Source organism: Schistocerca americana, chromosome 8, assembly GCF_021461395.2.
Source record: "Schistocerca americana isolate TAMUIC-IGC-003095 chromosome 8, iqSchAmer2.1, whole genome shotgun sequence".
Lineage (NCBI taxonomy): Eukaryota > Metazoa > Arthropoda > Insecta > Orthoptera > Acrididae > Schistocerca > Schistocerca americana.
Window position 1 is genome coordinate 105,300,605 of NC_060126.1, and position 19,386 is coordinate 105,319,990.

The following is a 19,386-nucleotide window of genomic DNA, read 5'->3' on the forward strand; positions in this document are numbered from 1 at the left end:
TTTTCTTCTTTTTGTTGTAATTCATAACTATAAATGCAGCACAAATTTCCAAGCACACAAGTTGATGCACATGCATTCTTTCTACTGATTTTTGCATATGCACTTCTGTCCCCACGCATTTGCACTTGTGCATAAGGAAAGAGGCATTGTATAGACACACCGTAAGAATGGCAAATTTAGATGTTTTAACTTAGTGTTGAGTGAAACTCCACCCAGGCCATTAATGAGGCTGATAACAGTTTTAAAGCTAGTTTATACTCCAAACCAAGCCTTTAAACAAGGATTTGACTATTTTAGGTGTGTTTTGTATTTTTACTGTTGTTGAAACTGATTAGACAAGGCAGATGCATGCCTCTGGATCAGTTTTCTTGGAAATGCTTTTGGGATTCACCCATCAGTTTGGTTACATTCAAATCAGTCCAAGGGTTCTGGGTGAGGAATGATTCAAAATATATATCTTGTTGGCCCGCATCTCGTGGTCGTGCGGTAGCGTTCTCGCCTCCCACGCCCGGGTTCCCGGGTTCGATTCCCGGCGGGGTCAGGGATTTTCTCTGCCTCGTGATGGCTGGGTGTTGTGTGCTGTCCTTAGGTTAGTTAGGTTTAAGTAGTTCTAAGTTCTAGGGGACTGATGACCGTAGCTGTTAAGTCCCATAGTGCTCAGAGCCATTATATCTTGTTGGTTGTGAATCCTTCCAGCAGGGAAAGTGATCCTAACCATTCATAATACCCCTATCCATTTATGAAAATGAAAGACTCATTTTGCTGGATACAAGACGTATTGGCTGTGGCACAAGATGGGCAAAGAAACATGGAAGGTATGAAGAGCTTGCTGTTGCAAAATGTTTCAATGGGAAAAGAGTGGGTGTGCGTTCAGAGCAGTAAATTGATGATTACCAGTTACATGATATTAAGAACAGTCTATGAGGCTCTCATGAGGAAGCCAGTCAGTCTAACAAGGCAGTATGCCACCGATCTTTATCACAGTACTACCTGCTAGGATAAAGGACCTATAAATTTGTAGTGTATCAATCTTATTGAATCACATTTTAGTAAACTACATGCATGCACTGGTAGGATACTGATGTAACCAATGTAGTGAGATTTTAATTGTAAGTGACATGCCAACCACATATCTTTTAGCCTTTGTGTCATTTTGCATCAAGTGGCCCTCTTCAAAGTTAATGAAATTTGTGTAGAATGTACCTAAGCAACCTGCAAGACCTTCTCCCACGTTCGAGCTCTTATCAGCCACTGACTGTTGCAGTTTTTTAAATAATTGCATCATTCACTTTGCAAAGCCTTTTTCTTATCTCTCGAACAATTTTTTTGAAATTAAAGTTATTTTCCAGTAGCTGATAAATATTTGTGAAGATATGAATACAAGTTTATCCCACTAGCTTCTTCTCGATGTTTCTGCATGGTGGTCAGAGTTTTTGGCCTGCTTTTTATCAGACTTTCACACATTGTAGGTGTTTTGCCATTCCGATATCGGTTAGGTGCAGACATTTGTGTATTGCATGATACTTTTTGTCAAACAATGCAAGATTTCATACATATGTGACAGTAGTGCTTCTTGTTGAAAGCATGCCAGAGAGTCTTCATCCAACGGCAAGCTACTATTTTTCTGAATGTAGAAATGTATGCAAAGACAGGCTGTACTCCTTGCAAAAGACCTTCACCCCTACCTATTCTTGTCTTCAGTACTGTTAAAAACACAATGGATTCCACTTCCACTTGCAGCAACCGGACTTTTATTGATTACATAGGTAGTTACTTGCCAGGCTTTGTAGATTATGTAGTTCCTTTGTTTAATCTGTTTATCTGTTGACAGTATGAAGATGACCACTGGGAGGTCAAAACCAATTACGACACTGAAACGCCAATGTGATTGTGTCCAAAAGCACAATCAGCCACACAATGGATTCCACTTCCACTTGCAGCAACCGGACTTTTATTGATTACATAGGTAGTTACTTGCCAGGCTTTGTAGATTATGTAGTTCCTTTGTTTAATCTGTTTATCTGTTGACAGTATGAAGATGACCACTGGGAGGTCAAAACCAATTACGACACTGAAACGCCAATGTGATTGTGTCCAAAAGCACAATCAGCCATCACTTAACATACATAAACAGTGTCATTTTCCTCCAAGCAAGCATGTTTCCAGTGTGTTGCACTCATTTCTAACTCCTTGTTCAAATATGAGGAAAATATCTTACACCAAAATTTGTCAGCAAGTTTGAAGAGAGACTAAACCGTGAGCACTGCTTTCTGATCTGTGCAAAAGTTGCATTATCCTAGCTATTTTAGGTAAGGAATAATGGCTTGTTACACTTAACAATTTTTTTTGTTTTCTTGTGAGATTTCCAGTTCTGAGAAAAGTAATCCTTGTAAAAATCTCTGTGATGTCTACACAAAGTGAAAAAGGGAGCTAAAAGTTTGTAGTAGTTCATGCAGATCACTTAGGTACAATCTGTACAAATCTCAATAAAACTGAAATTATTCCACATGGATCTCATCTCTATTTATCTTTATTTTAGAAAAATAAAAAGTTAAAGCTGGGACGGTATGTCCTTGCCTTCCTCAAACCTTTGAACTGACTTATCCGTAGTGTTATAGAGCTGTCTACAGTTCAACGAGGCACATGAACTGTGATATAGTGTGGCATTTCCACATTACAAAATACCTTAGGTGAGTAAAATGATAAGTAGCAGAAAAATCTTAAGACTGACTGAGGATTGAATTCTGAACTTTTGGACTTATAATATGACATTTGTCCACCAAGCTATACCTAGTGTGTTCAACAAAAATGATCCATGACAAAGTGAGCTTGATGTTCTCTTGTTGAGTGGAATCCCGCCATGTCTGCTGTTAATTCTGTGGATACCACCTGCTTGTTTTGTATCTGAAACAAGATCATTAGATGATGCAGAGTTTCCTTTTCTAATCTATTTGAAATTTGCTTATGCTATCTGACAGTTAATATTCCCAAGTTCATAAGTAGCTGTGCCTCCACTAATCTTCACATAAAGATTTTCAGGCTAGCTTGCAGTCTCTTCCCTAATTTCTGGTATCTCTCCTGTGTACCGTTTCAGTTGCTTTTACATTTTACCTTGTACATTTTTTTGTGATCTGCATGTACAATGTCTTTACTTTCCTTAATGGCTAGAAGTTTTTAACTATATCTTTGACAACATTCCTTGCTGCATAACTCAGGATTCATGCTGGGGTATTTGCCCCAAATATCAGTTTCTTTTTCACATAACGTTATTTAATGGAACACACATTACAGTAAAAACTTAAATTGTTGCTGCCTGTCACCAGTGGACCATGTTAACTCCTAAAGGCCACATTCATAACTGACACTAAACTTACATACGTCTTGGTCTGTATGTAGGTAAGTTATCTATAGTGCGTTTTAGAATTAAATTGAGAACCAGTCAGACATTTGCTCAAATGAATGTGACAAGTTTATTGAGTGGTCTGCTTAATCATTACTAGTCTGAACAACCATTCCCAAGAAGCTTTGGTATACACTGACCCAAGGATACTGAAAAGTTGTGTATGTACGGTGATCGTGCTAGTAGCACTGGAGGAGACTTTGGTATTAAGGATTTTTGGTAATTCGCCTTTTTGCTGCGAGTATTTGTTGGTTGCTTGCACACTGGAGGGATTCTGCCAGATTTGTAGACTGAGAGTAATATTCGTGCCTTTGTTGTGGCCAGAAATGTGTTTATTGAGTATACACATTGTGGAATAATTAAAAGTCTGTTTAAATAATATATTGCAAATATAATAGACTATAGACTTTATTAGTTTCTTTCTTTTTCTTTACATTGTTTAAGGCTAGTTGACCACATCCCTCCTGATCATTCAATTTCTCTATGTATAAAAAAAGTATGGCAGTAATTGTTGCAATTAGTCCATGCATTGCCCTCTGTACGGATCGCAGTATTCCATTTGAAATATTTTAGCATGATGATGATCATTCTGTTGCAGCAGCAAGAAGAGGTAAGTTGTCTGTTGCATACAGGAGCATTGCAGAACAGTTGTTAGGAGCTGTTAAGAGAATTTTTTAATACTTGCAGTCAGATAGTTGAGAGTTGATTTCTTTCTGTTCTAAGTCAGAATTCCATTATTGTCAGAGACGGAACATCACACAAACATTTCCATACATCTTACAAAATAATTGCTGACTCTGTTTCAAATACTCAGAGACGACCCATACAAAATTTTAACAGTGTGCTTCAGTGTAGCAGCCTATGGCCTTTTGACTTACAAAGGTAGTAATTGTAGCCAAAGAATCTGGTGTATGCATGTATATTCAAGTACAGAGAGATGTAAGCAGGTAGAATACGGCGCTGTTTGTCGGCAATGCGTGTACAAGGCAACAATTGTCTGGTACAGTTGTTGGATCGGTTACTGCTGCTACAGTGACAGTTATCAAGATTTAAATGAGTTTGAACATGGTGTTATAGTTGGGACATGAGCGATGGTACACAGCATCTCCGAGGTGGTGATGAAGTGGGTATTTTTATGTATGACCATTTCACGAGTGTACAGTGAATATCAGGAGTCCGGTAAAACATCAAATCTCCAACACCACTACAGCTGGAAAAAGATCCTGCAAGAACAGGACTAACGACGACTGAAGACAATTGTTTGACGTGACAGATGCGCAACCCTTCCTCAAATTGCTGAGCCATCAACAAGTGTCAGCATGTGAACCGTTCAATGAAACATCATCGATATGGGCTTTCAGAGCTGAAGGCCAACTTTTGTACCCTTGATGACTGCACCAATACAAAGCTTTACACCTTGTCTAGGCCCATCAACGCGGACATTGGACTGTTGGTGACTGGAAACATGTTGCACAGTCAGACGAGTCTCATTTCAAATTGTGTTAAGCAGATGTACATGTATGGAGACAACCTCATGAATCCATGGACCCTGTATGTCAGCAGGGGACTGTTCAAGCTGGTGGAGGCTCTGTAATAGTGTGGGGCGTGTGCAGTTGGAGTTATGTGGGACCCCTGATACGTGTAGATACAACTCTGACAGGTGACACATACATAAGCTGCCTGTCTGATCACCTGCATCCATTCATGTCCTTTGTGCATTCTGATGAACTTGGGCAATTCCAGCAGGATAATGCAACAACCCACATGTCCAGAATTGCTACAGAGTGGCTCCAGGAACACACTTCTGCTGGCCACCAAACTCCCCAGATGTGAACATTATTGAGCATATCTGGGATGCCTTGGTTGGTTGGTTTGGGAGATTAAAGGGACCAGACTGCGACGGTCATCGGTCCCTTTTCCCAAAAAACTGAAACCACCCAAAGAGAATAAAAACGAACAACAGGAAAGACGGCAGACGACACAGGACAAGAAAGACTCACACAGAGATCAGACGAAACAAATTGAAATCTCACAGAGTGTGAAGGTGGTTGGCCGACCATAGAGATAAAAAAGGAAAAGCCAAACACCGAGAACACATTAAAAACTCAGTTTAAAAACCGTAGGCCAAAGGCCAGAATCAACACAAAACATTAAAATAAAACATAAACACTCAGATTAAATGATAAAAATCCCCTGCCTGAATAAAATGCAAAACTAAGCCAGCCATAGCAGGGTCATCAGTTAAAAGGGCAGGGAGCGTATCAGGCAGCGCTAACGTCTGCCTGAGCACAGCTAAAAGGCGACACTCCAACAAAATGTGGACCACAGATAAAATGGAGCCGCAGCGACATAGAGGTGGGTCCTCATGGCGCAATAAGTGGCCATGCATCAGCCGAGTGTGCCCAATGCACAGCCGGCAGAGGACAACAGACTCCTGGCGGGAGACCCGCATGGACGACCGCCACACAGTCGTCGTCGCCTTGATAGGGCGAAGCTTGTTCAGCATGGGCAGGCTGCACCATTCAGTGTCCCATAGGTCGAAAATTTTGCGGCGTATGATTGCCCACATATCAGTCGCCAGGAGGCCAATCTCCAGAGATGGTGCACTGGTGGCCTCTTTAGCCAGGCGGCCAACATTTTCATTGCCGGGTATCCCAACATGGCCTGGGGTCCACACAAAGACCACAGAGCGGCCACAATGGGCAAGAGTATGCAGGGACTCCTGGATAGCCATCACCAGACGAGAACGAGGGAAACACTGGTCGAGAGCTCGCAAACTGCTCGGGGAATCGCTACAGATCACGAAGGACTCACCTGAGCAGGAGCGGATATACTCTAGGGTACGAAAGATGGCGACCAGCTCAGCAGTGTAAACGCTGCAGCCAGCCGGCAATGAACGTTGTTCGGAATGGCCCCCTAGAGTTAGCGCATAACTGACACGGCCAGCAACCATCGAGCCGTCAGTGTAAACAACGCCAGAGCCCTGATACGTTGCGAGGATGGAAAGAAAGCGGCGGCGGAAGGCCTCCAGAGGGACTGAGTCCTTCGGGCCCTGTGCCAATTCCAGCTGAAGGCGAGGGTGAGGCACACACCACGGGGGTGAATGCAGAGGTGCCCGGAAAGGAGGCGGAAGAGGTAAATCCCCAAGCCCGGAGAGAAGCTCTCGGACGCGGACCACGATCGTACATCCAGCCCTGGGCCGACGTTCTGGAAAACGGACGTGCGACTGTGGGAATAGTGGCCGATAGTTAGGATGCCCGGGCAAGCTGAAAACATGGGCAGCATAAGCGGCCAGCAAACGTAGGTGCCGTAACCGCAGTGGAGGGACACCTGCCTCCACTAGTATGCTGTCCACAGGGCTGGTACGGAAAGCACCAGTGGCAAGGCACGTCCCGCTGTGGAGGATTGGGTATAGCACCCACAACGCAGATGGGGATGCAGAGCCATAAGCCCGGCTCCCATAATCCAGACGGGACTGGATTAACGCCTGGTAGAGCCGTAACAGGGTAGATCAGTCGGCACCCCAGCTGGTGCGGCTCAAGCATCGCAGAGCATTAAGATGCCGCCAACATATCTGTTTAAGCTGCCGAATATGAGGCAGCCAAGTCAACCGGGCATCAAAAACCACACCCAAAAACCTATATGACTCTACCACAGCAAGAAGTTCGCCGTCAAGATAAAGCTGCGGCTCCAGGTGAACAGTGTGTCGCCGGCAGAAATGCATAACGCAGGTCTTGGCTGCCAAAAACTGGAACCCATGAGCTACAGCCCAAGACTGCGCCTTACGGATAGCACCCTGTAGCTGATGTTCAGCAGCTGCAATGCCAATAGAACTATAGTAAAGGCAGAAGTCGTCAGCATACAGGGAAGCGGAGACAGAATTTCCCCCCGCTGCAGCGAGCCCATTTATTGCAATTAAAAACAGGCAGACACTGAGGACAGATCCCTGTGGTACCCCATTCTCCTGGACTCGGGAGGAACTATGGGAGGCCGCGACTTGCACGCGAAAGGTACGATACGACAGAAAATTGCAGATAAAGATCGGCAGAGGGCCCCGAAGACCCCATCCATGAAGCATAGAAAGGATGTGATGACGCCATGTTGTTATCGTACACCTTCCACATGTCGAAAAACACAGCGACCAGGTGCTGACGGCAGGCAAAGGCAGTACGGATGGCCGACTCCAGGCTCACCAGATTGTCAGCGGCCGAGCGGCCTTTACGGAACCCACCCTGAGACGGAGCCAGAAGGCCTGGAGACTCCAGTACCCAATTCAACTGCCGGCTCACCATCCGTTCAAGCAACTTGCAAAGAACGTTGGTGAGGCTAATGGGACGGTAGCTGCCCACCTCCAAAGGGTTCTTGCCTGGTTTCAGAATGGGGATAACAGTACTTTCCTGCCATTGCGACGGAAACTCACCCTCAACCCAAATATGGTTGTAAAGGTCGAGGAGCCGTCGCTGGCAGTCCACTGAAAGGTGTTTCAGCATCTGACAGTGGATGCTATCTGGCCCAGGAGCAGTATCAGGACAAGCGGCGAGGGCACTGTGAAATTCCCACTCACTGAATGGAACATTGTAGGATTCCAGATGGTGGGTTAGAAAAGAAAGGCTCCGACATTCCATCCACTCTTTAATGGAGCGGAAGGCCATTGGGTAATTGGAAGAAGCGGAACTCAGAGCAAAATGCTCTGCCAAGCTGTTGGCAATTTCGTCGGAGTCTGTACAAACTGTTCCATTCAGTGAGAGCGCAGGGACGCTGACAGGGGTCCGATAGCCATAGATGCGTCAGATCTTGGCCCAGACCTGCGATGGAGACACATGGAGGCCAATGGTGGACACATACCTCTCCCAGCAGTCCTGCTTGCTTTGGCGGATAAGGTGGCGGGCTTGTGCACGCAGCCGTTTGAAGGTGATGAGGTGTTCAATGCAGGGCTGTCGCTTGTGATGCTGTAGCGCCCGCCGGCGATCTTTAATCGCCTCAGCGATCTCAGGCGACCACCAAGGCACAGTCCTCCTCCGAGGGGACCCAGAAGAACGGCGGATTGAAGATTCTGCGGCAGTAACGATGACGGTGGTGACGGAGTGAACCACCGCATCAATGGCGGCTTTAGAGACAGGCTCAATAGCAGCAATGGAGGAGAACAAGTCCCAGTCAGCCTTATTCATAGCCCATCAGCTAGGGCGCCCAGAAGAGTGACGCTGTGGCAGTGACAGAAAGATCGGAAAGTGGTCACTACCACACAGGTCGTCATGCACTCTCCATTGGACAGACGGTAAGAGGCTAGGGCTGCAGATCGAAAGGTCGATGGCGGAGTACGTGCCATGCGCCATGCTAAATGAGTGACTGCACCATCATTTAAAATGGAAAGATCGAGCTGTGCCAATAAATGCTCAATGGTGGCGCCTCGACCTGTTGCCACTGACCCACCCCACAGAGGATTATGGGCGTTGAAGTCGCCCAGTAACAAGAAAGGTGGCGGCAATTGGGCTATCAGCGCAGCCAGGACATGCTGTGGCACATCACCATCCGGTGGAAGGTAAAGAATGCAGACGGTAACAGCCTGTGGCGTCCACACCCGAACAGCAACAGCCTCCAAAGGTGTTCGTAGAGGGACAGACTCACTGTGCAGAGAGTGAAGGACATAGAGGCAGACCCCACCAGACACCCTTTCATAAGCTGCCCAGTTCTTATAATAACCCTGATAGCCACGGAGGGCGGGGGTTCGCATTGCTGGAAATCAAGTTTCCTGAAGAGCAATGCAGAAGAAAGGGTGAAGGCTGATAAGATGTCGGAGCTCAGCTAGATGGTGGAAGAAACCGCTGCAGTTCCACTGGAGAATGATATTGTCCATGGCTGAGAAAGGCATGAAGGGACTAGGAAGGCAATTTACGCCGCTTGTTCAATCGCTGCCACCGATTCAGTACCCATGTGAGTGACATCCATGGCGTCTGAGGGGCCGGCGAGATCCAGGTCCTCAGCAGACACCAGAATCTCGACCTCATTCTCAGACGCTGAGCTTGTAGGAAGCAGTGGGACGGGTGCCACTGCAGCCACTGCAATGTCAGAATTCTTGGGTACCTTTTTCTTTTTCGGCTCATCTCGCTGTGCCTTCAGTGGTTCAGGCTGGGAGGGCTTCACTGGGTCAGTCTCAGGGAAGGATGATGACCGTGAGGCCCTACGACCAGGGACCGGTGGTTGTTTGAGCCACTTGCGAGTGTCCGCTTTTGTACCTCTCGGAACTTGCGAAGGGAGGTCCCCAAGGGACCCCTTCCTGGCGAGAGGAGCCGAAGAAGTCTTAGGCTTCTCCGGCTGGGAAGGGGGAACTGATGTCCCCGATGGTTGGTGGGGCGTTGCTCCTGAAGTAGATGGAGCCAGAGCAACAGGGAGTGAAGTGACCCCCACCATCAAGGGGGCCGCTGTGGTTCTCTGGCTCTGAGAGCTAACGGTGTGTGGCGGGGCTATGAGAGCTGTAACAGGAGCGACAGTGGTGGCATGCGTACTGGATGCAGTCGTTCAAACTTACGCTTAGCCTCAGTGTAGGTCAGCCTATCCAGGGTCTTGTATTCCATTATTTTCTGCTCCTTCTGGAGAATCTTACAGTCCGGCGAGCAAGGGGGATGGTGCTGTCCACAGTTGACACAGATGGGAGATGGGGCACATGGAGTATCAGGATGGGATGGTCGACCACAATCGCGACAGATGAGGGTGGAAGCACAGCGAGAAGACATATGGCCGAACTTCCAACACTTAAAGCACCGCATTAGGGGAGGGATATAGGGTTTGACATTGCAATGGTAGACCATCACCTTGACTTTCTCAGGTAACGTGTCACCCTCGAAGGCCAAGATGAAGGCACCGGTGGAAACCTGATGATCCCTCGGACCCCGGTGGACGCACCTGATGAAATGGACACCTCGTCGCTGTAAGTTGGCACGCAGCTCGACATCGGACTGTAAAAGGAGTCTGGGATGCCTTGAAACATGCCGTTCAGAGGAGATCTCTGCCCCCTCCTACTCTTGCAGATTTATGGGCAGCCCTGCAGGATTCAGGTTGTCATTTCCTTCCAGCATTACTTCGGGCATTAGTCGAATCCATGCCACATTGTGTTGCGTCACTTCTGAATCCTCGCTGGGGCCCCTACACGATATTAGGCAGGTGTACCAGTTCTGTTGGCTCTTCAGTGTATATTTAAATTCTATAATTAACATTAAAGGAGTAATAATAAAAAAATTAAGAAAATGATAGCAGCAGTAGGAATCAAACACACATTGACAAATTGCCAGTCCATGTCTTTAACCAGTAGGCTCCATAGCTGATGTGTGTACTGTTGCTTGTACTTTTCACTTCGAGAACTCGGATGCTATTGGCACTGTAATACGTCCTGTTCTGCGGACCCTATCACTGCTGCAAACAAATTACTTCCTTATCACGACATATAAAAAAGTTCTGAATATTTATCATAAAATATAGGTGCCTCTTCGTATTTTGTTGTTTGCAATATACCTCAGTTCGATATCTTGAAATGTTTATGAACATAGTAGAGTCCTGCTATTCTGAACCCCATTATTCAGAAAAGCCGCTTATTCTGAACAGAGTTCATTAAAAATATCAATTTTTTAAACTTAAAAACCGGAGAAATTAACAATGTGTTTGCGAAGAAGCATAAATTTGTTATTATACAAAGAAATTAAATATGGACAGACAGAGTGTAAGCTTGATGAAAACGCCTGAAATCATATTGGAAAGAAAGCTGGTTACTTGAAAGTACAGTACATGTCGGCTCAGTTTGTACATTCTGTAGAATAATTCTTAATCATTGCAAAACACACACACACACACACACACACACACACACACAAAACGCAATTCACAACCATCTAAGAAATAAAGTCCGTTATTTCTCTGACAGAGAGAAATGAATCAATCTGAGGATGTAATGTTCCACCATTGCTGCATGAACGTAACATCATTTGGTGTTGAAGCATGCTGTTTGATGTAGCATTAGGAGAGGTGTATGATATGGGTTCAGTTTGAGTGTTCACATCCTCCTCATCGATCTGAGCTGATGAGCCCTGCGTCACTGCTACAATGCCTTCGTCTCCATACTCCTGGTGACCATTATCAACAGCAGCAGTCCACTCCTCAACACAACTTTCTTCTGTGTCTTCGCAACCTTTTCTTGACCAGTGGGAGGAGGTCACAGTCTTTCACTGGTGTAAAAAGTTGTTTCAATAAATTCCAATATAGAGCAGAGGTTTTCCATTAAGTTTGTAATACGCCTTAGTGGTGCTAGCCCCTGCTTCAGCCAACTAGTAAATCACATATTTTATTGTTATTTTCCTAAGTTTTTGCACGATTGTGATTTCATTTTTATCTTCTTCAAGTAAGTTGCAAAGCAGCATTTTTCAGTATTTTTGTTTAACGGCCTGGTCCATAGGCCGAAGAACTGAAATTACATTTGGTAGCGGAAATCTGCTTTGATGCCTCCACAAACAAGTTTCATTTCTTTTGGGTGGGATGGAGCATTGTCTATACACGGCTGAGCATGATTAGGCAATCCATTTTTCCTACTGAATGCAGCCACTTTAGGAACAAACTGGTGCTCAAACCATTACTTGAGCAAGTCACACTTCATTGAAGCAATTTTTTATTTTTATAATACATGGGAAGCGAGTTAACGTTAATGTTTTTGAACACTCGTGGTTTCTACATTTTGCCTATTACCATCAGTGGAAGTTTGTTACCGAGGTGTTGCTGCAAGTTAAGACAGTTAGACATTGTTCGTCGAATTTAAATCCCAGGGCAGATTTCTCTTCTTCCAAAGCAAGACTTTTGGTAGGCAAAGCTTTAGAATTCAGTCTGGTTTCATCTGTGTTGCATACTTGCAGTGGTGAGCAGTTTTGAGAAGAAACAAGGCTTTTAAATTCTTCCAGGTAATTGGCAGCTGCTTCGTTGAGCTGTCTAATGGGTCACCATCCATAAGCTTGTTCAGTTCAAACGTCTTTTCTTTTACCACAGGACCAGAAATGAGGATTCCTGTCTTTCTTGAGTGAAACACAAGAATAATGGCTTGTCGAGTTTTTCATATGAAGAGACAGTCTTTTTTTGCTGCTTTTCAAGAGTTATTTCATTTGAAGCAGAACAAAAGTGCTCTTTTTTTTCCCCTCGAGTCACTAATCACTGCTTTTCTGATGGCATGTTCAAGTGATAATTTAGAAGCACTTTGTCCCTTGTCCAGTCTTTTTAACACTTCAAGTTTTTGTTGTTATGTACACGAAGAACAACTTCCTTTACTTACCATGTTTAATGCTTAACAGTAGACATTAGGGACTAAGAATATAAATAAAAAAGGCACAGTGACTTGATAAAAGTAATAACACTCATGGAGCAAAACTTAATAATAAATTTGCAATAATGTATTTGGAATGCGGGAGAGAAAGGGACAGGTAGGGCATCTGCACTATGAGTCATTGAAGGTCCAAAGCAGATATCCCTGCACTTAATTTATGCCTTAGTAAGTCAAAACATTGATTTTATTAATGAAATCTACATGTACCAGATTCCCACGAAACCAAACAGTGTTCAGTCCCACTTAGCTTGGAATAGCGGAACTGTATTGTATGATGATTCTTATAACTGTGGTTCCCAATGAGCAGGGACAGAAATGAGTACTCCAATGGACGTAAAAACCAATATCTCTAGAATAAAATGAGATGATATTCTGTTCTCAGTTTTAAATAAAATTTTTATATCTTATCCGCATTTCATACACAGCAATGCATGGGCCGAGATCAGCCATACACAAAGTTTACATAATGCATTTTTACCTCAGCAAACTATTTAAAGTTCATGTTATAATTTACTGAATTTGATGAAGCACAGTATCTATAATTAAAAATGAAAAGAAATTTAGTCCTTTATCGAGCGAAGATATCAAACTGCAAGGTACGCAAATCTTAAATTTTTTCACTGGAAACTTTCCTTACAACTAGATAATCGGTATTTCACTGGAAACTTTCCTTACAACTAGATGATCGGTATTTCACAGTGTCCAGAATGCAGTCTCTCAGCACACGTAGCAGCATTAGGTGAGCAGTGCAGCAACAACAAAACTGCTCTCAATGCGGGATGTAGACAACACATTTGTAGCAGTCCTATTAAATTTTATAATTAATAGTTTAACACAGAGGAATAAAATACAAAATAAAAAAAAAAAGTTTGGGGCAGCAGGATTCGAACCTGAGCAAATGAACTGCCAATCTGTGTGCTACACCACCACTACGACAACAGCTGTTCTAAACTTCCTCATATTTTACTCTTGTACAATACTTTACATGCAGTGCTCAAAGAAAAGTACTGACCTGGTGCTGTGAGCAATGTAGTATCCTCAGTGTGTACAAGGATGATGTCACATCAGAGCATGTGCAGTTGAAAACAGACATCTGCATACGTTCTCCGAGTTGACTGTAGTGCCACCGACAGTCATTTCAGCACTCAACACTGATTTTGAGTCATCACAGAGAGAGTGCTATAAAATAAGTTCTTGTCCATCTTATTTGCATACCAGCACAAATTTTAAGAGAAATGGCATAATTTTAGAGTGATATTCACAGTATGCTGTAGCATGTTAGCACATGATCAACAGTTGCCACTGTAAATACTTTATACTAAAATGTAGACTTTCACGGGCGGAATAATTATCCGGGCAGTTATGCCTTCATCGGTTGATGAATTCTGTGATGATTCCCAACGTTTCGTCTCCGACTACAGGAGACATCTTCAAGAGGGTCCGTAGTTTGATGGAAGGTCCAACACACCCACTGGCTCGCTACTGACTGCGGCTAAACTCCGTGTCCGCGCGCTCCCGCGCCGCGGCGTGACGTCGCGTGTTTTGAAAACGTCAGTGCAATTGGCCGCCGTCGATCGCCGTTGCCATCACCCGGTAGTGGACGGGTGGTACACATCTTCTTTAACACCAGCATCCATATATCGTTTAATTTCACGCCCTCCTCCTTTCGGTTGAAATTATTAGGGTGTTTAGCGATTTCGATTGTCTCCCTGTAGAGCCTTTCGTAATATCCGCTTGTGGCCGCTAATACTTGCGTCTCCTCGAAACGAATATTGTGGTTCCCTGGCTGAAAAGCATGCTCCGCAACAGCTGATCATTCCGTTTCTCCTCTTCTACAATTTCCCTTGTGTGTTAAAGAAGATGTGTACCACCCGTCCACTACTGGGTGATGGCAACGGCGATTGACGGCGACGGACAGCGGCCAATTGCACTGACTTTTTCAAACCACGTGACGTCACGCCGCGGCGCAGGAGTGCGCGGACACGGAATTTTGCGGCAGTCAGTAGCGAGCCAGTGGGTGTGTTGGACCTTCCATCGAGCTACGGACCCCCTTGAAGATGTCTCCCGCAGTCGGAGACGAAACGTTGGGAATCATCACAGAATTCATCAACCGACCACGGCATAACAGCCCGGATAATTATAATGGACATGATATTTCCAGCCGTGAAAGTCTACATTTCAGTATCAGACGCCTCTACGGGGAGGAGATGTCAAGAGAAGTGCGACGCCTGGAAGGACTCCAGAAGAAGAGAGTGCAGCTTTTGTGTTCCCTCACATTCCTGTCTCGTTGCAAAGCCGTCGGCGTTATACCGAAGTTTCTGAAGATAAAGCGACTGTTCTATTCAGGAAAGGCACAACGCTTTTTCAAATGGACTGAGGAGGCCTTACTACGAGAGCGCATTCAGCAGACCCGACGGGACTTGGCAAGCACAAACTGTAAGTTAATGTCTCTCCATATTACGATCAGTAATAAACTGTGCAGCGGTGACTGGGATAAAATTGATAAGACTACTGCATGATACCATGGGGAAGCGTATGTTGACAACGTCTAGTAGACAGAAGAAGAAGTTTGATAATTTGCTACCTAATCAGACTGTTCGGCATTTAGACGTTTCCCGGACTGTTATCAATTTGTCCAAACGTTCGTTATCTGACGATGAGACATCTGTGCTTGCCAAGGGAGGAAATTTTGCTGTTAGTCCGCGTTTTGTGCCCACGGAAGAAATTATAGCCAGTGTAGAAGCAGGAATTCGCAGTGTGGATTCTGTAACAGCTGAAGAAATCTGTATAGAAACAGTAAGAATATTAGTCAATGCAAAACTGCTGAAAAGTAATATAACTGTGGGTGAGAGAAGAGCTTTAAAACTCCTGAATGACGACGATAGTATTTTGGTTCTCGCAGCTGACAAAGGAAGCGCAATGGTGGTTATGGATGTGGCCGACTATCAGAGTAAAATTACTGATCTACTGGATCCGCAAGCATATAGGAAGCTGAATAAGGACCCCACTAACAACGTTCTCAGAATTGTGTCGTAGTTAATAAAAAAGTCCTCCATTGAAGAGAGTGTGCAGAAAGGTCTCTGCAATTCGGTTGCGCTACCACCGAGGCTTTATGGATTGCCCAAAATTCATAAAGAAAATGTGCCGTTAAGACCGATACAAAGTGCCATTGGTTCGCCCACCTACTCGTTAGCCAAGTTTTTGACTACGCTGTTAAAACCACATGTGAGCCCGACACATTTCATCAGCAGATTGAATGGCATAGTGGTCCAGCCGGAGGACATATTGGTCAGCTTCGATGTGGTATTGCTGTTTACCATGGTTCCACTTAATGATGTATTGGAACAGCTGGATCGAATTTTTCCTGCCGATATTTTAGAACTGTTTAAGTGTTGTTTGACGACCACATACTTCAAGTGGAATGAACGTTTTATGAGCAAACGGATGGCGTGGCTATGGGAAGCCCCCTAAGTCCCGTAATTGCTAACTTCTTTATGGAGAAATTCGAAGAACAGGCCTTAGGTACTGCCAGCAAAAAACAAAATGTATGGTTCCGATACATGGATGACACGTTTGTGCTCTGGAGACATGGTAGGGAGGAACTAAGCCGGTTCCACGAACATCTGAACAGTATAAACCCAAGAATTCAGTTTACAATGGAGGAGGTGGTAGATGGCAAATTACATTTCCTCGATGTGCTTGTTTTTAGAAACGAAAATGGTAGTTTGGGCCACTCAGTGTACCGCAAACCCACGCACACGGACCGTTATTTGCACCGGGATTCGAACCACCACCCACAACAGAAGCGGGGTGTTATCAAGACGTTAGCGGACAGAGCTAGAAATATTTGTAAACCTGAGTTGCTTGACGCTGAGATGGAACATCTCCACAATGCACTAATGAAGAATGGATATTTGTCTGCCGAAATAAAACGTGCGTCGAGGCAGCCACGCAGAAATCATACTGACGTACAGGCTACTGCAAAATCTAAGGTTTTCCTGCCGTTTGTTAAAAATGTAACGGAAAGAATAGGGAGGATCTTGATGAAGCGGAATATTACCGTAATTTACAAGCCCACCAGGAAGATACAGGAATACCTTAAGCCTGCCAAGGACACTCGCAAACCATTGGAAAAAGCTGGAGTGTATAGGATCCCATGCAGCTGTGGTGATGTTTATGTGGGTACCACCAAAAGAACTGTTTCTAAACGTTTGGAAGACCACAAGGGAAATTGTAGAAGAGGAGAAACGGAACGATCAGCTGTTGCGGAGCATGCTTTCCAGCCAGGGAACCACAATATTCGTTTCGAGGAGACGCCACAAGCGGGTATTACGAAAGGCTCTACAGGAAGACAATCGGAATCGCTAACACCCAAATAATTTCAACCGAAAGGAGGAGGGCGTGAAATTAAACGGTATATGGATGCCAGTGTTAAAGAAGATGTGTACCACCCGTCCACTACTGGGTGATGGCAACGGCCATCGACGGCGACGGACAGCGACCAATTGCACTGACATTTTCAAAACACGTGACGTCACGCCGGCGCGGGAGCGCGCCGACACGGAATTTAGCGGCAGTCAGTATCGAGCCAGTGGGTATGTTGGACCTTCCATCGCGCTACGGACCCCCTTGAAGATGTCTCCCACAGTCGGAGACGAAATGTTGGGAATCATCACAGAATTCATCAACCGACCATGGCATAACAGTACGGATAATTATAATGGACATGTAAATACTTTAGTTACGGGGTATGACGAGGCAGATGTACGTTAAAAATTCAAGCACTTCATTCCATCTTGCAATACGAGACGAGTCGTTTTAAGAGTAGCTACAATAAAGAAAGTTTTGTCAGAACTTAGTACTTTAGGAGTAAAGGAGACCACTCTCTCACTGAATAGCAGAAGCGTTGAACTGTTAACAGGCATACAAAAGGGAGTGAAAACTTTACTACCTTTTAAAAGAAATCCTTTGATGAGCTACAATACAAATATAATGTAATCCCAATTATTCGTGCACAGATTATCTGGTTCATGGCTTATTCGTGCCGCATCTGAGTTCACGCAGACACTGGCCACCACTGCCAGCTACTACCCGTCTAGTAGACATCCCGAATATGTTTGAAAATACAAGGTTAGTCAAATGGACACAACATGTAGAGAACAAACAATTTATTGAAATATGTACTATACTTTATTTTTAGTTGTTGTACAGCTGATCAATGTAATGTCTTCAACCTCTTCTGTTTTTAGTTGACACTATGGCTCAAAATTGGCACTGGAGCAAAGACGACTTGCAGCAAGCCTGATGAAATTGTATGGTTCAATGACTTTTGTCCGTTCAAAGTATAGAATGTGATTTGCACATGAGTCACCAAGCTGTTTAACACTGTACCACATCTACACGAAGTTTGTGAATGCTAGATCAGTAGCTAACAACTATCGAGGCAATGCAGGACATCCAAAACCAGGAAGATATGAACAAAGCATCACTGTTGTACAGGACGCAGTGTTGCAGAGTCCCTCAAAATCAGGATACAATGCAGTTTCAAAACAGAAATTCCTCAAAAACAGTGAAATTTAACCTTGGGATGGGACCATGCCACATCCAAGCTTCAACATTGGTGCAGAAATGTAAGCAGGTGGAATGTTGTCTTTTTTTTAACTGAACTGATGAATATGTGGCAAGATATTCTGAATGTAACAGCATTCAGCAATTAAGCCACTTTTCACACAAGGGGTTTGTGAACCAACATAACACAATTTTGTGGGCCACCACAAACCCACGCGCCATTCTGGGTCATGACTCCCCCAAAGCGAATGTAAGGTGTGTGCTGTGATTGCAGCTGGACCCTACTTTTTTATACGTGAACAGTAACTTCTGACATCTGTTTAGAGATGCATACCATTGATGAACTACTACTGTTTCAAACAAGATGACATTCCACTGCATCTCGATGCGATGTTCTCACACTGGTTGATTGGTCATCAGTGACCACTGTGCTGGCCTCCACAAACTCCTGAGTTAACACCATATTATTTCTGGTAATGGGCATATTTAAAGTAGGAAAGTTCATGACATAAGTTACCTAAAGGACCATATACTGGTTGTGGTATCATCCATTCAGAGTGAAATGTGTGTACAGATTTTAAATGTTAATCGCTGATTTTCAAGTGTTGAATGTGATGGTGAACTGACTGAATTTGGTGGTACTTAGCACTTTCAGCATATCATTTAACACATTCGATATATTTTGTTTATAGATGTATGTAAAGTCAATAAATTGTTTCTGCCATTTGAGTGTTAATAAAATTTTGACTAACCCTGTACTGCAATTATTCGTGCATCTCCCCCCCCCCCCCTCCCCACTTTACCCCAAATAATCAGAAGTACCTGTACAACCCACAAGTGGGCAAGTGCACTCTGCCCCGTCAAAGGGTTTATTCTAGCAAAGTTTTCATTCTTTTATGTGCACCTGTCGACGACTCACCACTTATTCAGTGAGAGACCTCCTATACTGCTTAAGTACTAATTTTTATGAGTAAACCATTTTCGTTCTGTTGTTGAAGATGTTCTTGTGAACTTTAGAACTGTCTCCCTTGATTAACAGAAGGGGAAATGTTGAGAAATGAACAAC

The 19,386-nt window shown here is 44.3% G+C and overlaps 1 long non-coding RNA gene across 1 annotated transcript; it reads left to right on the forward strand.

Annotated features, from left to right (window-relative positions):
• Nucleotides 1-574: 574 nt before the first annotated feature.
• On the forward strand, nt 575-19,002 carry LOC124544698. Its single transcript, XR_006967558.1, has 3 exons — nt 575-1,966; nt 17,771-17,882; nt 18,002-19,002. It is a non-coding gene; the product is annotated as an uncharacterized LOC124544698 (long non-coding RNA).
• The last annotated feature ends 384 nt before the right edge of the window (nt 19,003-19,386 follow it).